We start from the raw sequence: 10,589 nt of genomic DNA, 5'->3' as shown, positions 1-10,589 counted from the left end.
CACTCTAAATCAGGAAAATGAGAGAAAATATCATCTGTAAGATAGAAGATTTATTACTGTGACATCACAGATATAAAATCCACACATCTCCATCCATGTTCTAGATGCTCCATCCCACCAACCTTGTAATAATGGGGGATGGTGAGATCTTCCTGTGTGGAATCCCGGGAATACAGAGGATGGTGACATCTCTCTGGGGGGTTCATGTAGCTGGATGTCTCCACCATGGTGTCCTGGTACAGATCTTTGTGTTCTTTTAGGAACTTTGACTCCTCCATCACCCCATCCTCCACATCATCCTCTTCTTTTATCTCTTCTTTAACATCAACTTCAGAATTACTGAGGTTTCCACTCTGAAAATATAATAAAAATGACATCAATTATAATGTAGTAAGGTCCCGGGCCCCCTTTGGTCTAATGAGACCCTCCAGAGTTAGTCACAGCTGACATCCTTCTATGCAGAGTGGGTTATGAGACATGGTGGGTGCAAAATAAAGTAGATTAATGGGCACCAGACACTTCTTGAATGCCAAGAGATTTATTGTTTCTTGAACAGAACTGTGGGAGAGAGGGTTAGGGCCAGGACACCCTTAGTAGTTGCAATGTAAATTGGCAGACTCTGAGACTTCTATAGGTAGACAGCGGTGCAGGGAAAGGCATCCAGCAAGACACCACATCTGCACGAGTAAGGAAATCATCTCCTATGGCAACAGTCTTATAACAGTTTCTAACACAAGTTGTAACAAACTTCTTTACTTCCTCTACAATCTCCTTTTGTAGATCTTCACTCCACTGATCTCCCAGTCTCTCTCACTGGACTTGTTGATCCACCGCCACTGAAACCCCTGAGCTCTTCCAACCTTCTCACTCAGTATCTTCCTCAAGAGTCTCCCCCGCTTCCCTGCTGGGTCCCTAGCTTGGCACTCAGAGATACTCCTCAAGTGTCACCTCGCTGGCTGGCTCGGTCCCTGGCTTGTCACACAAGGCTTCTCTGCAAGCATCACCTCCGCTGGTTGGGTCCCTGGCTTGAAACCTACTGAAGTTTCCCAATTCTTCACCATCCCCGGTTGGTGAGAATGCTGCTCTGGTACTTGCTTCAGCTACTCACATTGGTCCCTGGTAATAAGGTGGATGGTCCCTTAGTGACGAAAGCTTCCCCTCTACCTTTGTCTATGACTGGTTCTCCAGCTGTCAGAACTGTCACTTCTGGTTGGACTGCATGCCGCCATCCCAACCCTATGCTGCTCTCTTGTTTCTGGATAGGCCCTCAGAGAGCCTAGCAGCCAGATGTCCCCGGGATAGGCCTCAGGCTCTGGCCTAGCAGACCGGGGCAGCACAACAAACATCCACCCAGACAGCCGTCCAGGTGGCACAGAACCCCGATCACCTGACCTCACCCAAATAAATAGGCTCTCCCAGCAGGCCAAGGGATTCAAGAAAATTCCTGCCCATTGGTTGAGACATCATATCTATTCCTAATCTTTCCTTGCAATGCTCTTGTCTTATCTAATGCCACCAGATACCCGGCCACCTAGTTCCAGAAGAGAGAGGTGCAGCAATTCCAGAATTAGGATGAGATCAATTGACCCCTAACCATAGGTGTGCACAGCCTATTGCATTAGGGTGTGCACTCCAAAGTTCAAACACTCATGAACGCCACATGATGTCACAGGAAGGGTGCTCTGGTGGTGGGAGACAGTTGATTGAGAGAATATTACAGTACACCCTAAATACGGATGTAATGTGTTCCTAAGGTTGAACCTAAACTTTAATATAATGGGGGCATTTACACTGGCCACTGGCACCCTCAACCACCCACATGGTGCTGCTCCTGGATAATGCTAATGCACATGGGGTGATTAGGGTGTGCCCAGACACACCCGACACACCCTGTGTGCACGCCTATGCCCCTAACAATTGGCCATGGCAACTATCACTCGGCAAATAAATTTAGCAGCAACCCTGCCTAAACATCATCAGTGTGCTACATCCTCCCCCTGCCTAGGAAACTACATCTCGTAGTTTGCATAAAAATATAATAATTTGAGCCCTCAAGCCTGAGAGTGAATGTCCTGGCAAAAGCTGGGATGGGTGGGGAAACAAGGAAAGGAATAATAATCACAGTAATACAAGGGGCGTACCACATGAAATAAACATATGTAACATATACATAAGAGAATGGTAGTTCACACAAGGCAGATAAATATCAGACATTATGTACAATTTATATGTGGTATACCACCCAAACAATTGAGGGAAATATAAACATCAGCCTTATATCCTAACTATCTATCTAATATATACAATAATAAAGAGCATGAATAGTTATCATTAGGGATGAGCTGAACACCCCACCCCCCACCCCCAGATCGGTACGCAGCAGAACTTGCGAACAGGCAAAAGTCTATGGGACACAAACATGAAAAATCGAAAGTGCTCATTTTAAAGGCTTATATTCAAGCTATTGTCATAAAAAGGGTTTGGGGACCCGGGTCTTGCCCCAAGGGACATGTATCAATGCAATTAAAAATGGCTTTTTTCAGGAGCAGTGATTTTAATAATGCTTAAACTGAAACAATAAAAAATAAATATTCCTTTAAATATTGTGTTGGGGAGGGGGTCCCTTAGTCTGCCTGTAAAGTAGCACATCTTTCCTGTGTTTATAAATTGAAAAATGTAATTTAAAATTGCTTGTGGCTGTAATGTATTATCGGATCCTGGCAATATACATAAAAATAGTCTTAAGTCTGGTATGGATTTTAAGGGGAACCCTTCCCCAAAATAAAAATTAAATGGCGTGGGGGTCCCCTCCCAAAATTCATACTAGATCCTTATCCGAGCATGCAGCCTGCCAGGTTAGAGGAAAAGGGGAGGGACAAGAGAGCGCCCCCCTCCTGAATTGTACCAGTACATATGCCCTCAACATGGGGAGGGTGTTTTGGGGTCCCCCAAAACACCTTGTCCCCATGTCGATGGGGACAAGGGCCTCATCCCCAAAACCCTTATCCGGTGGTTGTAGGGTCTGCGGGTGGGGGAAAATAGACGGGGAAGTGAGGGGGAGGGAAGTAGATGTAAAAGAGAGGGGAAAGGGAAGTAGATGGGGAAGTGGGGGAGAGGGAAGTAGACGGGGAAGTGGGGGAGAGGGAAGTAGATGAAGAGGTGGGGGGAAGGGAACTAAACGAGGAAGTGGGAGGAGAGGGAACTAGATGAGGAAGTGGGGGGAGAGGGAAGTAGATAGGGAAAAAGGGGTATAAATGCCTGTTATTTGTGGTCAGTGTGTGTGTGTGTGTGTGTGTGTGTGTGTGTGTGTGTGTGTGTGTGTGTGTGTGTGTGTGTTTTGGGGGGTGACTTCTATTAATATCAGTTGATTAAAAAAATTGTGTTCACTGGGGGGAAATAATGGGCATTAGTGGTAGGAAGGAAAAAGGGTGAAGGAGCAAGGGGGTAAGAGGTTTTCAATAGCGAGATAGTAGGCACTGCTGCTTAGTGGCTGAACAGGGGGAAGTAGGGGGTAGGAAGGTAACTGGGGGGTGGGCAGAAGTGTGGAAAAGGCACAATAAGGGGACAGGGGGCATTTAAGTAGGGAAGGGGCATTCAGGAGGACAGAGGGCTGCACAGGAGAAAGTGAGGGACAGGGGTTGGATAGGGGGCAGCGGGGTAAACTGGGAGGCAGTGGAGAAACAAGGAGCTGGACAGGAAGGCAGTGGGGGATGGGAAGGTAATAGTGTTCAGTGGGAGATGAATACCTGGCTCATGGTGTCCTGGTCTGGAGGTTGATGTGAAGTTCCTCTGATGAGTCTTCTATGGTTGGGGTCCTCTCGGATGGTCCCTCTTGGTTCCTCTGATGAGTCTTCTATGGTTGGGGCCCTCTCGGATTGTCCCTCTTGGTTCCTCTGATGAGTCTTCTATGGTTGGGGTTCTCTCGGATGGTCCCTCTTGGTTCCTCTGATGAGTCTTCTATGGTTGGGGTCCTCTCGGATGGTCCCTCTTGGTTCCTCTGATGAGTCTTCTATGGTTGGGGTCCTCTCGAATGGTCCCTCTTGGTTCCTCTGATGAGTCTTCTATGGTTGGGGTCCTCTCGGATGGTCCCTCTTGGTTCTTCTGATGGGTCTTCTATGGTCGGGTGACTTCTGACTGGAGATGAAGGGGGAAATCTCTCCCAACTCTCGGCTCCTCTTCCTCCTGCTCAAAAGTTGTCCACAATCAGAGGAAAATTCTCCTTAAAGTGTCTTTCCACCTTGTGGGGGTCCTAGGCCTGCAATGTGCAGACTGTAGACATGAAGCTGATTCTGCTCTGACCTGTGTGAGGATCTTCTCTGTCTCTCCTCCGTGTCCCCGATGGAAGATGGAGGCTTCTTGTCCTGGCTGAGAGGTGTGAGGGACGTTCTTTGTCTGCACTACAGATCTGGGAAGACTCCAATCACATTGTGAGCCAGCTTCCTCACAGGGAGCCCCTCCCCCACAGATGCCCTGGGGCCATGCTGACTACAATCACAGTGCGGGGGAGGGGGTTTCACAAAGAGGACCCCTCCCTCCATTCTCTGGGATGACACTATAGTTGGATAAATATAGAGAGAAACAAGAATGTAACTGCGCTGGCAAAAAAGGAAAGAAGCTATGGAGAGCAGGAGCAATACAGTGCGATAACACAGGAAGTAAACATAAAGTCAAAAAAAGTTCTGCTATAAAATAAAAATTAAAATTAAAAAATCAAATGAAATAAAAATAATCCATATACTGTGCCAAACCAATTGTATCCAAAATCGTAGTCACAGGTATATAAAGATGTATTAAAGTCTCTGATTAATGAAGAGCGCAGTGCACATGCATGAAATCCAAAAGTGTGCCGATCACCATAGAAGTAGATTGTGATCACCAAATAAGAAGCATTTAAAAGCGATTGGCTAAACCCAGCCTAGGGCCTCTAAGCTTGCAGATGTCCACACCTCGGATCAGGGCCACATACACTTAAGAGCTGCGTCCACCAAACAAGGTCCATACGCCGTCATAAATGGCTCCGGAAAGAGAGAGGGACTACCATAGCGTAACACCTTCCAAATATTTTCTACATTTATTCTTAAAATTTGCACTTACAAAAGCCGATCGGTAAAATGCGCTTTCAGTGAAAATGGCGGCCGGCATACACACGGAGCCCGTCCTCCTATTCGGATGGCGTGGTGACGTCCAGTGTGGTGATCACAATCTACTTCTATGGTGATCGGCACACTTTTGGATTTCATGCATGTGCACTGCGCTCTTCATTAATCAGAGACTTTAATACATCTTTATATACCTGTGACTACGATTTTGGATACAATTGGTTTGGCACAGTATATGGACTATTTTTATTTCATTTCATTTTTTAATTAAATTTTAATTTTTATAGCGCAACTTTTTTGATTTTATGGGTATTTTCTGTGTTATCGCACTGTATTGCTCCTGCTCTCCATAGCTTCTTTCCTTTTTTGCCAGCGCAGTTACATTCTTGTTTCTCTCTATATTTATCCAACTATAGTGTCATCCCAGAGAATGGAGGGAGGGGTCCTCTTTGTGAAACCCCCTCCCCCGCACTGTGATTGTAGTCAGCATGGCCCCAGGACGTCTGTGGGGGAGGGGCTCCCTGTGAGGAAGCTGGCTCACAATGTGATTGGAGTCTTCCCAGATCTGTAGTGCAGACAAAGAACGTCCCTCACACCTCTCAGCCAAGACAAGAAGCCTCCATCTTCCATCGGGGACACGGAGGAGAGACAGAGAAGATCCTCACACAGGTCAGAGCAGAATCAGCTTCATGTCTACAGTCTGCACATTGCAGGCCTAGGACCCCCACAAGGTGGAAAGACACTTTAAGGAGAACTTTCCCCTGATTTTGGACAACTTTTGAGCAGGAGGAAGAGGAGCCGAGAGTTGGGAGAGATTTCCCCCTTCATCTCCAGTCAGAAGTCACCCGACCATAGAAGACTCATCAGAGGAGCCAAGAGGGACCATCCGAGAGGACCCCAACTATAGAAGACTCATCAGAGGAGCCAAGAGGGAACATCCGAGAGGACCCCAACTATAGAAGACTCATCAGAGGAGCCAAGAGGGACCATCCGAGAGGACCCCAACCATAGAAGACTCATCAGAGGAACCAAGAGGCACCAGCCGAGAGAACCCCAACTATAGAAGACTCATCAGAGGAGCTTCACATCAACCTCCAGACCAGGACACCATGAGCCAGGTATTCATCTCCCACTGAGCACCACTACCTTCCCATCCCCCACTTCCTTCCTGTTAAGCTCCTTGTTTCTCCACTGCATCTCTGTTTACCCCTCTGCCCCCTATACAACCACTGTCCCTCACTTTCTCCTATCCAGCCCTCTGTCCTCCCGACTCCCCCTTCCCAACTTCACCACCCCTCTGTCCCTTTATTGTCCCTTTTCCACACTTCTGCCCACCCATTTACCGTCCTACCCCCCCCCCACTTCCCCCTGTCTAGCCAATGAGCAGCAGTGCCTACTGTCTCTCTATTGAGAACTTCTTACACCCTTGCTCCTTCCCCCTTTTTCCTACTAATCACTAATGTCAATCATTCCCCCCAGTGAACACAATTTTTTTTAATCAACTGATATTAATAGCGGGCATTTCCCCCCCCCCCCCCCCACACACACTGTCCACAAATAGCAGGAATTTATCCCTCCTTTTCCCTCTCCCCCCACTTCCTCGTCTACTTCCCTCTCCCCTCACTTTCCCATCTACTTCCCTCTCCCCCACCTCCCCATCTACTTCCCTCTCCCCCCACTTCCTCATCTACTTCCCTCTCCCCCACTTTCCCATCTACTTCCCTCTCCCCCACTTTCCCATCTACTTCCCTCTCCCCCACCTCCCCATCTACTTTCCTCTCCCCCCACTTCCTCATCTTATTCCCTCCCCTTCACTTCCCCATCAACTTCCCTCTCACCCCACTTCCCTGTCTACTTCCCTCTCCCCCCACTTTTCCATCAACTTCCCTCCCCCTCACTTCCCCGTCTACTTTCCCCACCCGCAGACCCCCACAACCACCGGCCAAGAGTTTTTGGGATGAGGCCCAATATGGGGACAAGGTGTTTTGGGGGGACCCCAAGAAACCCTCTCCATGTTGAGGGCATGTATCCTGGTATGGTTCAGAAGGGGGGGCACTCTCTCATCCCTCCCCTTTTTCCTGCAGCCTTCCAGGTTGCGTGCTCGGATAAGGGTCTGGTATGGATTTTGGGGGGACTTCTACGCCATTTTATTTTTATTTTGGGACGGGGTTCCCCTTAAAATCCACACCAGAGCTTAAGGGCTAATAGGTAATGGACTGCTGGGGGGGACCCACTCCATTTTTTTTTCAATGATTTTTATAGATATTTACGATAATACATTACATCCGCAAGCAATTTTAAATTCAAATTTTTCCTTTATAAACACGGGAAAGATGCCCTACTTTACAGGCAGACTAAGGGGATCCCCCTGGCACGATATTTAATACTTTATACATTTATTGTTTCACTTTAAAGAGGAAGTAAACCCTGATGACTTTACTTCCTCTTTCAATCCCTGCAAAGACAAAGCATAATGGACTACTATGCATCACATAGTAGCCCATTATGTGTCACTTACCTGACACAGGAGCCAGCAAAGTCACCGCTGTCCCCTGTAGTTCCGAGCGTCCATCTTCTTGGGGGATCTCAGTGGGTCTCGCTGCTCCGACACTGTGATTCGCCGGAGCAGCGATGTCGTCGCTCCCGCGCACGCGCACGGGAGCCGAGACTCGCGGCATTGAGAGGCATCTTCGTTAACGACGATGCCACGCTCAGTGCCCCTGCGCGCCGCAGACAGCGGTGCCCGTCTTCGGGCAAATATCTTCTATACCGTATAGGTTTGGGAGATATTTCTTGGACCTACAGGTAAGCCTTAATCTAGGCTTACCTGTAGGTCAAAGTGGTTTGTAAGGGTTTACAACCACTTTAAGCATTATTAAAATCACTGCCCCCGAAAAAAACTTACATTTTTAAAACTTTTTTTGCAGGACAGGACCCGGGTCCCCAAACACTTTTTATGACAATAGCTCGAATATAAGCCTTTAAAATGAGCACTTTCAATTTCTCATGTTCGTGTCCCATAGACTTTTGCCTGTTCGCAAGTTCTGGTGCGAACCGAACCGGGGGGGGGGGGTGTTCGGCTCATTCCTAATGATAACTATTCATGCTCTTTATTATTGTATATATTAGATAGATGGTTAGGATATAAGGCTGATGTTTATATTTCCCTCAATTGTTTGGGTGGTATACCACACATAAATTGTACATCATCTCTGATAGTTATCTGCCTTGTGTGAACTACCATTCACTTATGTATATGTTACATATGTTTATTTCATGTGGTACCCCCCTTGTATTACTTTTATTATCACTCCTTTCCTTGTTTCCCCTCCCATCCCAGCTTTTGCCAGGACATTCACTCTCAGGCTTGAGGGCTCAAATTATTATTTTTTTCTGCGAAACTACAAGATGTAGTTTCCTAGGCAGGGGGAGGATGTAGCACACTGATGTTTAGACAGGGTTTCTCCTAAATGTATTTGCCGAGTGATAGATGCCATGGCCAATTGTTAGGGGCATAGGCATGCACACAGGGTGTATCGGGTGTGTCTGGGCACATCCTAATCACCTCATGTGCATTAGCATTATCCAGGAGCAGCACCATGTGGGTGGTTGAGGGTGCCAGTGGCCAGTGTAAATGCCCCCATTATATTAAAGTCCAGATTCAACCTTAGGAACACATTACATCCATATTTAGGGTGTACTGTAATATTCTCTCAATCAACTGTCTCCCACCATCAGAGCACCCTTCCTGTGACAGCATTTGGTGTTCATGTGTGTTTGAACTTTGGAGTGCACACCCTAATGCAATAGGCTGTGCAAACCTATGGTTAGGGGCAGGGGCGTAACTAGAAATCACAGGGCCCCATAGCAAAATGTTGTATGGGCCCCCCCCACCAAAAAAAATGAACTAATGCCATTAAACAACAGACTACCACACCCATGTGGCACAGTACCCAGGCAACGGCTTATATTAATTTTGAACAACAAAGTATGCAGTATACTCTATGCAGCCCCTGAAGGGAACACATTGCTGACCTCCAGGCCTTTTAACCAATTTCTGTTCTGTTATATAAAATGAAATAGTTCAACTCACTATAATGCAAAATCAGTGGGATCCCTGAGCGTGTCACTTGCCATCATCGCCTGCCACCAGATGCAGATTGTAACTTGTCAAACGTTGCGGAATGTCACCTGCCACATGTTGCGGATTGTCACTTGCCAAGTCACCTGCCACACATTATGGATTGTCACTTGCCACATCCTGGATTGTCACTTGCCACACATTATGGATTGTCACTTGCCACGTCCTGGATTGTCACTTGCCACACATTATGGATTGTCACATGCCACGTCCTGGATTGTCACTTGCCACGTCACTTGCCACACATTATGGATTGTAACTTGCCACGTCCTGGATTGTCACTTGCCACACATTAAGGGTTGTCACTTGTCACATCACCTGCTACACATTGCAGATTGTCCACTTGCCACGTCGCCTGCCACCAGATGCAGATTGTCACTTGTCACACGTTGCAGAATGTCACCTGCCACATGTTGCGGATTGTCCACTTGCCAAGTCCCGAATTGTCACTTGCCACATTACCTGCCACACATTACGGATTGTCACTTGCCATGTCCTAGATTGTCACTTGCCTTGTCTCGGGTTGTCACTTGCCACGTCACCTGCCACACATTACGGATTGTCACTTGCCACGTCACCTGCCACACATTACGGATTGTCACTTGTCACATCACGGATTTTCACTTGCCACGTCACCTGCCACATGTTACGGATTGTCACTTGCCACATCCAGGTTGTCACTTGCCATGTCACCTGCCACACGTTACGGATTGTCACTTGCCACGTCCCTGGTTGTCGCTTGCCACGTTGCCTGCCACACATTATGGATTGTCATTTGCCACGTCATGGATTTTCACTTGCCACGTCACCTGCCACACGTTACGGATTGTCACTTGCCACGTCCTGGGTTGTCACTTGCCACGTCGCCTGCCACACATTATGGATTGTCACTTGCTCTGCCACTTTCCTGCTGTGTCACAGAGTCAGACAGCAGATTATCAGTCAGGCAGCAGAGGGATAATGTCATCTCTCTGCTTCCTGGCTGCCTGCACAGTGAGGGGGGAACTGCACTGCAGGGATGAGAGGGCTGTGAGAGATGATGTCATCTCTATGCTCCCTCGCCCGTCAGCTTCCTGATTGGCCAGCCCGCTCACGCCCACTCTCTCACCAGCGGACCGGCCACTCTCATCTGCCTCCCACTATCACCCGCGGAGCACCCCCGCGGACCCGCGGAGCCCCCCGCGGACCCGCGGACTGCCCGCTCTCACCCGCGGAGCCGCCCGCGGTCCACCCGCGGAGCCGCGGACTACCCGTGGAGCCGCGGACTACCCGCGGATCCGCGGACTACCCGCGGACCGCCAGCTCTCACCCACGGAGCCGCCCGCGGACCACCCGCGGAGCCGCGGACT

The sequence above is a fragment of the Lithobates pipiens genome, unplaced genomic scaffold (genome assembly GCF_037356315.1).
Source record: "Lithobates pipiens isolate NorthernLeopardFrog02 unplaced genomic scaffold, aLitPip1_a1.2 Scaffold_41, whole genome shotgun sequence".
Classification (NCBI taxonomy): domain Eukaryota; kingdom Metazoa; phylum Chordata; class Amphibia; order Anura; family Ranidae; genus Lithobates; species Lithobates pipiens.
This window is presented reverse-complemented; position numbering follows the sequence as displayed.